Below are 16,298 nucleotides of genomic sequence, written 5' to 3'. Positions count from 1 at the left end.
TTGGTATAGGCATACACTGTGAAATGATCACTACAATCAAGTGAATTAGAAGACCCATCACTAGTTACCATTTGTGTGTGTGTATATGTGTGGTGAAAACATTTAAGATCTACACACTTAGTAAATTTCAAGTATACAATACAGCTTTGATAACTATAGACATGCTGTACATCAGATCTCCAGAACTTACTCACCTTGCATAACTGAAACTTTGTACCCATCTCCCCATTTCCCCCACTCCTGGCAACCACCATTCTACTTTCTGCTTCTATGAGTTTAACTATTTTAGATTCTATTTATAAATGAGATCATGTAGTATTCTGGCTTATCTCACTTGACATAATGTCCTCTAGGTTCATTTATGTAATGCAAACAGCAGGATTTCCCTCTTTTTAAAAGTTGAATAACATTCCATTATATATATGCCCCATTTTCTTGATCCATTCACCTGTTAACAGGCATTTAGGTTGTTTTCACACCTTGTCTACTGTGAATAATGCAATGAATATGGAAGTGCAGATAGCTCTCTGATGTACTGATCTCACTTCCTTTTGAGATATACTCAGAAGTGGGATTGCTGGATCATACGCTAAGTCTATTTCTAATTTTAATGCATTTCTATATTATACTTCTCTAAATAATAAAAAAACAAACACATAAATAAATCCAAGGGAATTTCACAAGGGAAAGCAATCATCCTTAATAGATATATCAAATGTGAAAAAAAACCCTACAACAATAATTCTAGATTGAATTCAAACATTTAATATCCAAAAACAAGATGTAAAGTTTATTAAATTCTCTAATGTAATTTAAGAATTTGTATAAATATTTTTGAAACTGATGTATTTTAGTATTTAATATTAAAATGCATTAAAAGGATGTCCTAAAATATAAAATTTTTATTTCTATCTGTTTTGACAAAATTACACAAGAAGAAAAATTTATACAACTTAGAACATTTCTGTATTTTCTAGATAGAAAGATGGGAAGACTAACAACATTTGACCATCCTATAGAAAATGTTTTTTAGATACATTATCTTATTTGCGTATCACAAAACCCTGTAAGATATATGTTATTCCCATTTGATAAACTGTGGTAAAAAGGTGTTAATAGCATGTCCAATGTCACACAAAGCTGAACCGGGAACTTGTGGCTATTTCTCTGACAAAGTACAGGGCCTTTAAATTTACACAAATACATGTGCCTTTGTCACAGCAAGTATGTCTCCTTATAATAAATTTTAACACAGAAATATTTTCAATTTACAAAGTAATTATCAGGAACACATAACCACATTTGAATTTCATCACTGAAATGATTTCTAACATTCAGCACTGCAATTCTAAGATTCAGAAGGTTTCTGTTCAGATCAATGGCTACTTCATTTGAATCTGTTTTCTTCTTACTTTCCTCTTATTGCTGAACTCATTAGTCAACTGAATCCTGAGTTCCGTATTTCAAATACTCCTTCTGAATGGGTATAAATGAAATTCAACTGGATCTCTGCAGAAGTTCTTCAGACATATTTCTTTATTCTGTCTCTATTCAATTAGAAGAGTACTTTTAGGAAAGCCTCCTGAGTGTGATGAGGTGTTACACCAGGAATTAGGAGATACAGAAAAGGAAGAATGAAACAGAATTTGCCCAAAGTAACTCACATTCTCAGGGAACCAGACACAGATACAGCAAACTCTCGTAGAAAGCTGATTTTGATGAGGGTTATCATTAGAGGTGGAGAGATTAATCTTTTTTCCACTGTGCAAACAATCAATCAATACTTCATAAATACTTCTCTGGAATGGTTATCTTTAGCCCTAAAATTGATTCATTTTTCCCTTCTTCCTCTTTAAAAAAATGAGCTGCTTACACTAAATTTTAAATCCAGAATTAACCTTTTTGTTGTTGTTGTTGATCAGTCAGAAGCAGCTTACATGTCCTAAGAAGATGGGAGAACAGAGTTGGTTCCTCAACATGGCCAGCACCTGGCTATTACCCACTCAGCACAGATGCCAGCAAGCCCAACACAAGAAGAGGCAGCTCTTCTGACGCCCACCTGGAAATCATCCACGTAACCAGAGCAACAGTCTCCAATGCTGGGCTCCTTCCCCCTGCTAGTTTATGTGAGGTCAGGAAGAGGCAAACCATCAGGCAGGCAAATAGAGTACACTGGGTACACAAGATTCCTTTCTATCCACACAAAAAAAGTAAAACATGAACCAGGATAACTGGAAATTATTTCAGTAGAAAAAAATAAAATTATAGGACATACTGGTAGGAAAAATAATGTAAAGGAAAGGGAAAAATCCATTCACCTTTGTTCACATGTGATTTACTCTTCATGCTCTATAAAGAATCTATTTAAAAAAATAAGAAGTGCCACTACGGATAAAAGCCTTTATACACACATTACATTCTTGTGGCTTCATCAAAGATGTATGTATTCTTATGTCTAGTGAGTTGTGAAGTCTGAACAAGTCCTCTGTCCTATATGTTACATTGATTCCCTTTCGTATGGACTCTCTGGTGTCAATTCATGCTTGAACTTATAATAAACATTTCGTCACGCTTAAAAAAAAAAAAAGTGCCAGGTTGGGGGCCAAGCTGAGCTGTGGGTCACCTGCGTTTGCCATGTACTCCTCTCTCTTAGGCTTTAAAAATGAGTCCAATTTCAAATTCTAGTCACTGTATTATTTTGGTTTGCGAATCCAGAGACCCCAGAAAAACCTGGCTCATTATTGTTCATCAATTTGCTAGAAGTTCAATTTCATCTACTTTTGTAAATTTAAGAGGGGACCCAAGGACCAGAGCCTTCACATAATGTTAAAATGAGCATTACCAGGCTATAAAAGTTACCAGCTAAGAAAGAAAACAGAGAACAGCTGCACAATTAACAAAATTAAGGATATAGAGTAAAAAAATAAAGTTTAGGACCAGTATGTTAAGTACAGTTAAATGCACAAATAATGTACCACAGCAAAGTAGCACAAGTCTTAAAACTCTACAGTTCTGCAAAGACCCTCTGATGCGTAAGGGACAAAGCAGACACTCAGGATCAACGCTGTTGCCACAGGGAGCCAGTTCCCAGGGCCTGCCCTGTCACAGCCTTTCTTGAGTCAAGCACTGCCACGTATGTGGTGCTTGGTTACACAAGACTCAGCAGACTTAGTCTATGTGGTTTAGGGGGAAACCAGCAGAGTCAGGAAGAGCAGCCACAAAGGACAGTGCAAGCCTCCTCAAAACCCAGTGAGGGAAGGAGAATGAGAGAGAGGGGAAAGAGCTGGTCCCAGTTCCTTCAAAACTCAAGACAAGGAGCATAAAAACCACTCCTCAACAGGGCCAATTTTTATTTTTATTATTATTATTTTTTTTTGCGGTACGTGGGCCTCTCACTGTTGTGGCCTCTCCTATTGCGGAGCACAGGCTCCGGATGCGCAGGCTCAGCGGCCATGGCTCACGGGCCCAGCTGCTCCACGGCATGTGGGATCTTCCCAGACCGGGGCATGAACCCGCGTCTCCTGCACTGGCAGGCGGACTCTCAACCACTATGCCACCAGGGAAGCCCTATTTTTAGTTTTTTAAGGAACTTCCATACTGTTCTCCATAGTGGCTGTATCAATTTACATTCCCACCAACAGTGCACAAGGGTTCCCTTTTCACTACAACCCTCTCCAGCATTTATTCTTTGTAGACTTTTTGATGATGGCCATTCTGACCAGTGTGAGGTGATACCTCATTGTGGTTTTGATTTGCATTTCTCTAATGATTACTGATGTTGAGCATCCTTTCTTGTGTTTGTTGGCAATCTGTATATCTTCTTTGTAGAAATGTCTATTTAGGTGTTCTGCCCATTTTTGGACTGGGTTGCTTCTTTTTTTGATATTGAGCTGCATGAGCTGCTTGTATATTTTGGGGATTAATCCTTTGTCTTTTGCATCATTTGCAAATATTTTCTCCCATTCTGAGGGCTGTCTTTTCGTCTTGCTTATGGTTTCCTTTGCTGTACAAAAGCTTTGACGTTTCATTAGGTCCCATTTGTTTATTTTTGTTTTTATTTCCCTTTCTCTAGGAGGTGGGTCAAAAAGGATCTTGCTGTGATTTATGTCATAGAGTGTTCTGCCTATGTTTTCCTTTAAGAGTTTTATAGTGTCTGGCCTTACATTTAGGTCTTTAATACATTTTAAGTTTATTTTTGTATATGGTGTTAGGGAGTGTTGTAATTTCATTCTTTTAAATGTAGCTATACAGTTTTCCCAGCACCATTTATTGAAGAGGCTGTCCTTTCTCCACTGTACATTCCTGCCTCCTTTATCAAAGATAAGGTGGCCACATGTGCGTGGGTTTATCTCTGGGCTTTCTATCCTGTTCCATTGATCTATATTTCTGTTTTTGTGCCAATACCATACTGTCTTGATTACTGTAGCTTTGTAGTATAGTCTGAAGTCAGGGAGCCTGATTCCTCCAGCTCCATTTTTAGTTCTCAAGATTGCTTTGGCTATTCGGCGTCTTTTGCGTTTCCATACAGACCATGCAGTTTTTTGTTCTAGTTCTGTGAAAAATGCCAGTGGTAGTTTGATAGGGATTGCATTGAATGTGTAGATTGCTTTGGGTAGTAGAGTCATTTTCACAATGTTGATTCTTCCAATCCAAGAACATGGTATATCTCTCCATCTGTTTGTATCATCTTTAATTTCTTTCATCAGTGTCCTATAGTTTTCTGCATACAGGTCTTTTGTCTCCTTAGGTAGATTTATTCCTAGGTATTTTTTTCTTTTTGTTGCAATGGTAAATGGGAGTGTTTCAGAGTTTTCATCATCAGTGTATAGGAATGCCAGAGATTTCTGTGCATTAATTTTGTATCCTGCTACTTTACCAAATTCATTGACTAGCTCTAGTAGTTTTCTGGTAGCATCTTTAGGATTCTCTATGTATAGTATCATGTCATCTGCAAACAGTGACTGTTTTACTTCTTTTCCAATTTGGATTCTTTTTATTTCTTTTTCTTCTCTGATTGCTGTGAGGGCTAATTTCTTAATGGTCTCGATGGTGATAGGTAGCATTTGGTTTATGGTTAAACTTGCTTAAAGATTTAGCAATATATAAAGATGAAGGGGCAGGAAAGAAAGCCCAAATCAATTTAACACATATCTGACAAAATCTTTTGATACGTAACTCTGGAGTGTCAGTTTAAGTTAATGTGATCGAGGTCTCAGCCAAATTAACCTATCTTTCTTTATTAGGGAGTCAACCTGTGGCCGAAAATGAAGCTCTCCCTCCTGAAACACTACTATGGCTATACCCTTTACCTTTCTCCACTGGCTCTAGGACCTGCCTCACCTTCTTCCCCTGCTGTTTCATTCTCACTACAGTTCTTCTACTTGAGTTTGTTTCACATAAGAAGGAATCAGAACCAGAAGTCTGGTTGGCCAAGAAAGAGTTCACAGGTATCAAATACACATTTATCAAGTACCTACTAAAAGTCAGGCACTGTATGGAAGACTCAAGCATTAGAAAGCTATAACTCTTGCTCTTAATTTCAATCTAACAAAGGGGACAGACTGGGAAATGAATACTTTGTATGCATTGTTTACCAACTGTGTAGCCTTGGGTAAGTTTCTTAGTTTTCTAAGCCTCATTTATTTTCATTATGAAAATACAGATGTAATCCCACCAGAAAGACAAGATCCAGCCTCATCCACAAGAACACAGGCACTAGTCCCCTCCACCAGGAAGCCTACACAACCGACTGAACCAACCTTAGCCACTGGGGACAGACGCTAAAAACAACGGGAACTACGAACCTGCAGCCTGCAAAAAGGAGACCCCAAACACAGTAAGATAAGCAAAATGAGAAGACAGAAAAATACACAGCAGATGAAGGGGCAAGGTAAAAACCCACCAGACCTAACAAATGAAGAGGAAATAGGCAGTCTACCTGAGAAAGAATTCAGAATAATGAAAGTAAAGATGATCCAAAATCTTGGAAATAGAATAGAGAAAATGCAAGAAACATTTAACAAGGACCTAGAAGAACTAAAGAGGAAACAAGCAACGATGAACAACACAATAAATGAAATTAAAAATTCTCCACAGGGGATCAATAGCAGAATAACTGAGGCAGAAGAACGGATAAGTGACCTGGAAGATAAAATAGTGGAAATAACTACTGCAGAGCAGAATAAAGAAAAAAGAATGAAAAGAACTGAGGACAGTCTCAGAGACCTCTGGGACAACATTAAACGCACAAACATTCGAATTATAGGGGTCCCAAAGAAGAAGAGAAAAAGAAAGGGACTGAGAAAATATTTGAAAAGACTATAGTTGAAAACTTCCCTAATATGGGAAAGGAAATAATCAAGTCCAGGAAGCACAGCGAGTCCCAAACATGATATATCCAAGGAGAAACACGCCAAGACACATATTAATCAAGCTGTCAAAAATTAAATACAAAGAAAACATATTAAAAGCAGCAAGGGAAAAACAACAAATAACACACAAGGGAATCCCCATAAGGTTAACAGCTGATCTTTCAGCAGAAACTCTGCAAGCCAGAAGGGAGTGGCAGGACATATTTAAAGTGATGAAGGAGAAAAATTTACAACCGAGATTACTCTACCCAGCAAGGATCTCATTCAGATTTGATGGAGAAATTAAAACCTTTCCAGACAAGCAAAAGCTGAGACAGGGACTTCCCTGGTGGCGCAGTGGTTGGGAGTCCGCCTGCCGATGCAGGGGACGGGGGTTCGTGTCCCAGTCCGGGGGGATCCCACATGCTGTGGAGCAGCTGGGCCCGTGGGCCATGGCCGCTGGGCCTGTGTGTCCGGAGCCTGTGCTCCATGGCGGGAGAGGCCATGGCAGTGAGAGGCCCACGTACCGCAAAAAAAAAAGAAAAGCTGAGACAATTCAGCACCACCACACCAGCTTTACAACAAATGCTAAAGGAAATCCTCTAGGCAAGAAACACAAGAGAAGGAAAAGACCTACAATAACAAACCCAAAACAATTAAGAAAATGGGAATAGGAACATACATATCGATAATTCCCTTAAATGTAAATGGATTAAATGCTCCCACCAAAAGACACAGACTGGCTGAATGGATACAAAAACAAGACCCATATATATGCTGTCTACAAGAGACCCACTTCAGACCTACAGACACATACAGACTGAAAGTAAGGGGATGGAAAAAGATATTTCATGCAAATGGAAACCAAAAGAAAGTTGGAGTAGCAATTCTCATATCAGACAAAACAGACTTTAAAATAAAGACTATTAGAAGAGACGAACACTACATAATGATCAAGGAATCAATCCAAGAAGAAGATATAACAATTGTAAACATTTATGCACCCAACATACGAGCACCTCAATACATAAGGCAAATACTAACAGCCATAAAAGGGGATATCGACAGTAAAACATTCATAGTAGGGGACTTTAACACCCCACTTTCACCAATGGACAGATCATCCAAAATGAAAATAAATAAGGAAACACAAGCTTTAAATGATACATTAAACAAGATGGACTTAATTGCTATTTATAGGATATTCCATCCAAAATAACAGAATACAAATTTTTCTCAAGTGCTCATGGAACATTCTCCAGGATAGATCATATCCTGGTTCACAGATCAAGCCTTCATAAATTTAAGAAAACTGAAATTGTATCAAGTATCTTTTCTGACCACAGCACTATGAGACTAGATATCAATTACAGGAAAAGATCTGTAAAAAATACAAACACATGGAGGCTAAACAATACACTACTTAATAACGAAGTGATCACTGAAGAAATCAAAGAGGAAATCAAAAAATACCTAGAAAGAAATGACAGTGAAAACACAACGACCCAAAACCTATGGGGTGCAGCAAAGTCAGTTCTAAGAGGGAAGATTATAGCAATACAGTACAACCTCAAGAAACAAGAAAAATCTCAAATAAACAACCTAAACTTACACCTAAAGCAATTAGACAAAGAAGAACCAAAATACCCCAAAGTTAGCAGAAGGAAAGAAATCATAAAGATCAGATCAGAAATAAATGAAAAAGAAATGAAGGAAACGATAGCAAAGATCAATAAAACTAAAAGCTGTTTCTTTGAGAAGATAAACAAAATTGATAAACCATTAGCCAGACTCATCAAGAAAAAAAGGGAGAAGACTCAAATCAATAGAATTAGAAATGAAAAAGGAGAAGTAACAACTGACACTGCAGAAATAAAAAAGATCATGAGAGATTACTACAAGCAACTCTATGCCAATAAAATGGACAACCTGGAAGAAATGGGCAAATTCTTAGAAATGCACAACCTGCCAAGACTGAATCAGGTAGAAATAGAAAATATGAACAGACCAATCACAAGCACTGAAATTGAAACTGTGATTAAAAATCTTCCAACAAACAAAAGCCCAGGACCAGATGGCTCCACAGGCAAATTCTATCAAACATTTAGAGAAGAGCTAACACCTATCCTTCTCAAACTCTTCCAAAATATAGCAGAGGGAGGAACGCTCCCAAACTCATTCTACAAGGCCCCTATCACCCTGATACCAAAACCAGACAAGGATGTCACAAAGAAAGAAAACTACAGGCCAATATCACTGATGAACACAGATGCAAAAATCCTCAACAACACACTAGCAAACAGAATCCAACAGCACATTAAAAGGATCATACACCATGATCAAGTGGGTTTTATCCCAGGAATGCAAGGACTTTTCAATATACACAAATCAATCAACGTGATACACCATATTAACAAACTGAAGGAGAAAAACCATATGATCATCTCAATAGATGTAGAGAAAGCTTTAAACAAAATTCAACACCCATTTATGATAAAAACCCTCCAGAAAGTAGGCATAGAGGGAACTTTCCTCTACATAATAAAGGCCATATATGACAAGCCCACAGCCAACATCATCCTCAATGGTGAAAAACTGAAAGCATTTCCACTAAGATCAGGAACAAGACAAGGTTGCCCACTCTCACCACTCTTATTCAACATAGTTTTGGAAGTTTTAGCCACAGCAATCAGAGAAGAAAAGGAAATAAAAGGAATCCAATTCGGAAAAGAAGAAGTAAAGCTGTCACTGTTTGCAGATGACATGATACTATACATAGAGAATCCTAAAGATGCTACCAGAAAACTACTAGAGCTAATCAATGAAGTTGGTAAAGTAGCAGGATACAAAATTAATGCACAGAAATCTCTGGCATTCCTATACACTAATGATGAAAAATCTGAAAGTGAAATCAAGAAACACTCCCATTTACCATTGCAACAAAAAGAATAAAATATCTAGGAATAAACCTACCTAAGGAGACAAAAGACCTGTATGCAGAAAATTATAAGACACTGATGAAAGAAATTAAAGATGATACAAATAGATGGAGAGATATACCATGTTCTTGGATTGGAAGAATCAACATTGTGAAAATGACTCTACTACCCAAAGCAATCTACACATTCAATGCAATCCCTATCAAACTACCACTGGCATTTTTCACAGAACTAGAACAAAAAATTCCACAATTTGTATGGAAACACAAAATACGCCAAATAGCCAAAGCAATCTTGAGAACTAAAAACAGAGCTGGAGGAATCAGGCTCCCTGACTTCAGACTATACTACAAAGCTACAGTAATCAAGACAGTATGGTACTGGCACAAAAACAGATATACAGATCAATGGAACAGGATAGAAAGCCCAGAGATAAACCCACGCACATATAGTCACCTTATCTTTGATAAAGGAGGCAGGAATGTACAGTGGACAAAGGACAGCCTCTTCAATAAATGGTGCTGGGAAAACTGGATAGGTACATGTAAAAGTATGAGATTAGATCACTCCCTAACACCATTCACAAAAATAAGCTCAAAATGGATTAAAGATCTAAATGTAAGGCCCGAAACTATCAAACTCTTAGAGGAAAACACAGGCAGAACACTCTATGACATAAATCACAGCAAGATCCTTTTTGACCCACCTCCTAGAGAAATGGAAATAAAAACAAAAATAAACAAATGGGACCTAATGAAACTTCAAAGCTTTTGCACAGCAAAGGAAACCATACACAAGACGAAAAGACAACCCTCAGAATGGGAGAAAATATTTGCAAATGAAGCAAAAGACAAAGGATTAATCTCCAAAATTTGCAAGCAGTTCTTGCAGCTCAATAGCAAAAAAAACAAACAACCCAATCCAAAAATGGGCAGAAGACCTAAATAGACATTTCTCCAAAGAAGATCTACAGATTGCCAACAAACACATGAAAGGATGCTCAACATCATTAATCATTAGAGAAATGCAAATCAAAACTACAATGAGATATCATCTCACACCAGTCACAATGGCCATCATCAAAAAATCTAGAAACAATAAATGCTGGAGAGGGTGTGGAGAAAAGGGAACACTCTTGCACTGCTGGTGGGAATGTGAATTGGTACAGCCACTATGGAGAACAGTATGGAGGTTCCTTAAAAAACTACAAATAGAACTACCATATGGCCCAGTAATCCCACTACTGGGCATATACCCTGAGAAAACCGTAATTCAAAAAGAGTCATGTACCAAAATGTTCATTGCAGCTCTATTTACAATAGCCAGGAGATGGAAACAACCTAAGTGTCCATCATCGGATGAATGGATAAAGAAGATGTGGCACATATATACAGTGGAATATTACTCATCCATAAAAAGAAACGAAATTGAGCTATTTGTAATGAGGTGGATGGACCTAGAGTCTGTCATACAGAGTGAAGTAAGTCAGAAAGAGAAAGACAAATACCATATGCTAACACATCTATATGGAATTTAAGAAAAAGAAAATGTTATGAAGAACCTAGGGGTAAGACAGGAATAAAGACACAGACCTACTAGAGAATGGACTTGAGGATATGGCGAGGGGGAAGCATAAGCTGTGACAAAGTGAAAGAGTGGCATGGACATATATACACTACCACACGTAAAACAGACAGCTAGTGGGAAGCAGCCGCATAGCACAGGGAGATCAGCTCGGTGCTTTGTGACCACCTAGAGGGGTGGGATAGAGAGGGTGGGAGGGAGGGAGACGCAAGAGGGAAGAGATATGGGAACATATGTATGTGTATAACTGATTCACTTTGTTATAAAGCAGAAACTAACACACCATTGTAAAGCAATTATACTCCAATAAAGATGTAAAAAAAAAAGATGGACTTAATTGATATTTATAGGACACTCCATCCAAAAACAACAGAATACACATTTTTCTCAAGTACTCATGGAACATTCTCCAGGATAGAACATATCCTGGATCACAAATCAAGCCTTGGTAAATTTAAGAAAATTAAAATTGTATCAAGTATCATTTCCGACCACAACGCTATAAGACTAGATATCAATTACAGGAAAAGATCTGTGAAAAATACAAACACATGGAGCCTTATAGGGATTTAAACAGTATTAAATGAAATCATGCCTATTAAGGACTTTGTACGGTAGCTCCTATAATTAGTAAACACAACATTACTGTTGTTTTTGTTATGAGTAAAGTTGCCTGGGAGAACAGAAAAGGCACTGCCAAAACTACGCTGCACTTAAGTCTGGGAATCGTCTTTGTGAAGGCAAATGAGCATGAAGGCTGTTCGCTCATACAAGCAAGGTCTAGAATCCAGAATATCAGCAAATTTGCAATTAGCATACACTGAAGCTGAGCTCTAACTACCCTCTACCCTCATTAACATTCCCTGGTTCATAGGGAATGTGGCAAAAGCTCTCAAGTGTGTGTCTGAGTTGTATACATGATTGAAGGAGCTGTGTTTTGTGTTTATGCCCTGAAGAATACTTGCTGTTTTGGCAACCATGTCACATGGAGTATAATCCTCTCAGTGTCAAGTCCACCTTCACCCATGTCTTCCATATTAGTCGCAAAAGCTATCATTTGCTAACAAAGAAACAACCTGATGACGATGAATGCTTTGGAAAGCAACTTAGTAGATTTCTTTCCTAATGGAAGAGCAGTAGATGGTTTCACAAAAACAAAATATGGAAAAGTTTGCGGACTAGCATTAGATACAGCAAGCAGATGGACACAACAAATTAATTTGTTAATTATATCCATTTTTAACAATTAGGTGTTTATTACCTTCAGTGACAACAACTCAGAACAAGAAGAACAAAGATCAATAAAATGAGACTCCCTGTAATGCCAAGGTCTTTGAAAGATGCACACAGATTAAAACTGATCAAGAACCTGTCTTAATTCCATTCTAAAAGCATATGATTTAACAACAGTGAATTAACTGTATCTTTATGCAAAATCTTAAGTAACCTACTAAAATTTTTGGTACAATATACCCATTTTTCACTGCAACGTGTTTCCAAACACCACAAAACAACAAAAAAAACCCATGCCTTCTTCCAGGGTTTTACCTGACTAACTTGCATTTCTCTTCTCTATCACTAGATGGCACCTGTGAGCCTGTAAGGAGAGTGATGACTCATCTAGCTACTAAGGTGAGAGCTTATTCAGATATCAGCTGAAACTGATGAATGAGCAATTCAAAACAGGTATGCATGAACTAGGGTGACTGCTTTAGTTTCGCCAATTAAAGATTTCATGAGATGTAAAGCTGTAAAAGGGAGAAGGGCTGCCTTGGATCAGCATTTGTCATACATAGAAATATTTCACATGAACTTTAAAAACCCTGTGAGTAAGGTATTTTGTCACCTGTCCCATAACAGAGGAGGATGCTGAGACAAACAGAAGATAACTTTCCCAGTGACTCAGCACTACTAAGAACCTAAGAGACGGTTTAGCATGAGGGTTAAGGGCTGAGACGTCAGGCCCAGACTCCTTGGATTCCAATTCTAGCTTGGTCAATACTGTGTTAACTTGGGAAGTTATTTTCTCTTCTTTACCTTGGCTAAAAGATGGGTATGATGATGATAAAGCATCTATCTCTTGAGGTGATGGGAGGATGATATAAACTGATTCCCATAAAGTGCTTCAAGTAGTGCCAGTGTATGATAATAACATCAATAATAATAATAACCTACCAATAAAAATAATGTAGAGATAGAAATATCAGTAGTAATAATATAATTATTAGAAACATCCCCTAACTCCTAATCCCTCCTCCCTCTTATGAAGAAGGGCAGGATGGTACAATGGTGAAAGGATAGACCCTGGCACCAGACTACTTGGGTTTGCATTGAGTTTCCTCTTCTATAAAATGGGAATTAAATTAGTTTATATATATATAATGCTTAGAAGAATGTCTGGCACTGAGTAGGTGCTTTTTATTTTTTATTGCTTTTTTGTTTTGTTTTGCTTTTTGGCCACACTGCACAGCATGTAGAATCTTAGTTCCCTGTCCAGGGATCAAACCCATGTCCCCTGTATTGGAAGCGTGGAGTCTTAATTGCTGGACTGCCAGGGAAGTCCCGAGTAGGTGCTTTTTAGTGCTGAATAAATAAGTGTAGAGGAGGGGGCTGGTTTGTGAATTGGGGGATTTGGATTTTAATCTTGGATTTCATAGCTGTGTGGCTGCAAAGGTGGTCTCCTGGAATTCAGTTTCCTCATCTTTAAAATTAGGAAATTGAAATATATCAGTTGCTCTCAAATTTGTTTATGTAATAGTGTACTAGGGGAGCTAAGACAAAGGTACAAAAAAGCACCATGCAAGACAGGAGTGACTGCTACAAAGAGATCTGTTGAAACTCTAAGGGAATTCAAAAGAGGGAATGGTTACTAGTAGTCTGGGTGGTGGGGAGGACTTCATGGAAGAAACGCATCTGAACAGAATCTGGCCTAGTAAGCATGGGGAAGAGGAGATTGAGGTCATGGGAAGAGTATAAGCAAAGGCTCGGGGACAGGAACACATGGATCAGGGATGAGTGACAGGAAAGAGCTCAGCAAAGGTGCATGATGAGTGAGGGTCACAAAGAAAAATTGGGCTGGCGCTAGATTTCACAGGGCTTTGAGAGCCAGGCTAGGCATTGTGGATTTTATTACATATGCACAGAAAACAGGTGACTAAATGAGATGGTTGAGATAAGGGATTAACGAGAAGAAAGAGTAAGAAGGCTCCCAAGTTCCAGCCTGGCTTGACCGACAGAAATGGAAGAGGATATGCTTGGTGGAGGCATTGACATGCCAAATCAGAGATGCCAGAGGAGCATTCAAGTGGAGCTGACCAGCGGGCGACTAAAAGTGTCAGCTGGAGCCAGCAGTTAGGATGGAGAACTACATTCAACAGTCGTTTAAATGGAGGATGCGGTGCCATGGGAGAGGAAAGACAGCAAGGACTAGAAACCTGGGGGCAAGAAGAGAAGTGGTCTTAAAGAGTCATGAGGAGAACAGGGAAGGTAAAATACCATGGAAACCAAGAGAAGGTCAGCTGACAATATACAAAGCTGCAGAGAAGTCACCAAGGGTAAGAATGACATCTGGTTCTCTAGGTCCTTTAACAGAATAAATTCATCAGGAAGCGGTGAGGTTAGGGGTAGCAGAAAACATGGAGTTAAGGAGCAAGGAAGTGGTGGGACATCGGAGGAAGAGCTATAAAGGGGAATGAAAATGCATCACCTTATGTACCAAAATGTTAACAGTGATATCTAGCTCTATACGGTCAAATTTTTAGCTACTTTGGTTCCTATATTTCTACCTGTTCTACAATAAATATGAATTGCTGTGGTAATAATAAAATGGTAAAGAATTGTTGGGAAAACGTATTATCTTTTTTTAAAATTAATTGATTAATTTCCTTATTTCGGCTGTGCAGGGTCTTCGTCATGGCACGTGGGCTTCTCTAGTTGCAGCACCAGTGCTTAGTTGTGGTATGTGGGATCTTAGTTCCCCGACCAGGAATTGAACCCAGGCCCTCTGCATTGGGAGCGTGGGTCTTAAACACTGGACTCCCAGGGAAGCACCTTGATTACTTAGATTTTTCTATGGAGATAATTTTTTTTTAATTTACTTTTACTTATTTATTTTGGGCTGTGTTGGGTCTTCATTTCTGTGCAAGGGCTTTCTCTAGTTGCGGCGAGCGGGGGCCACTCTTCATCGCGGTGCGCAGGCCTCTCACTGTCACGGCCTCTCTTGTTGCGGAGCACAGGCTCCAGACGCGCAGGCACAGTAGTTGTGGCTCACGGGCCCAGTTGCCGCGCAGCACGTGGGATCTTCCCAGACCAGGGCTCGAACCCGTGTCCCCTGCATTGGCAGGCGGACTCCCAACCACTGTGCCACCAGGGAAGCCCTGATTACTTAGATTTTTTTTTTTTTTTGCTGTACGCGGGCCTCTCACTGTTGTGGCCTCTCCCGTTGCGGAGCACAGGCTCCAGACATGCAGGCTCAGCGGCCGTGACTCACGGGCCCAGCTGCTCCGCGGCATGTGGTAATCTCCCGGACCGGGGCACGAACCCACGTCCCCCGCATTGGCAGGCGGACTCTCAACCACTGCGCCACCAGGGAAGCCCTACTTAGATTTTTAATAAAGATTTCTTCTCCCCTTCAGCTATATTTAGCAGGGTCAAAATGAAGCACATTAGGAAACTTTAACTAGAAATATAGAAGGCACATCTTACCTCAAATTAGCATCTTTAGTTCTTAGGGAAGGAAGGAAGATTAGGTATTATTTTTCCACATCTTATAAATGGGGAAATTGAGGCACAGAAAAGCGTGGAGACTTGCTTTTGGTTGTGCAGCTGCAGTAATAATAAAATGGTAAAGAATTGTTGGGAAAATGTATTATCTTTTATATGCCAACAAACTAATATGTACTTATATGCATTATCTTAAATAATCTTTACAACTCTATAAAATAAGAATTATTATTTTAATTTTATAAAGATACTTCTATATAAGTAAACTAGCTTTCCTTTAAAAATTAACCATTTTTCTATATAAAATACCCAAAAATCTATTTCAAATCTCTTTGATTCTTTAGTATGCTAGAAATAAGTTGGACTGTAAGTTCACTTATTATATCTTCTACAACATAGGGTAGCTAGGTTTTTTAAAACTTGCTTTTGTTGTCCTTCAGCTTCAATTCTGTGCTTCTGGGCCTATGTGATAAAGCCAGGGACCCTATAATCACTGATGTTTTAGAAGTCAGAGAGCAAAACATGTGAGAACATGTGTAAAATTAAGAGAATACATTCTAAAGAATGTCATCCTCTCCTACTGCATGGCTTTATGACTTAAACCCTATTTTTTGCCCTGTTTCCGGATTTAGGTTATCTCTGAAGTAGGCCCTGAATAAGTGGGTGATACTAATGTACATTCAAAGTAATCTGTTACACAGTA

At 38.6% G+C, this 16,298-nt stretch overlaps 1 protein-coding gene across 1 annotated transcript in view; it reads right to left on the bottom strand.

Moving 5' to 3' along the window:
* Positions 1-16,298, bottom strand: part of PRTG (protogenin) — a 129,262-nt gene that overhangs the window by 21,979 nt on the left and 90,985 nt on the right. The window lies entirely within an intron of this gene.

The sequence above is a fragment of the Delphinapterus leucas genome, chromosome 2, assembly GCF_059928025.1.
Source record: "Delphinapterus leucas isolate spDelLeu-1000000601 "Yukka" chromosome 2, BTC_Dleu_Yukka2, whole genome shotgun sequence".
Lineage (NCBI taxonomy): Eukaryota > Metazoa > Chordata > Mammalia > Artiodactyla > Monodontidae > Delphinapterus > Delphinapterus leucas.
Note: the sequence above shows the minus strand (reverse complement) of the source record. Positions and strands in the feature narration are given on the sequence as shown.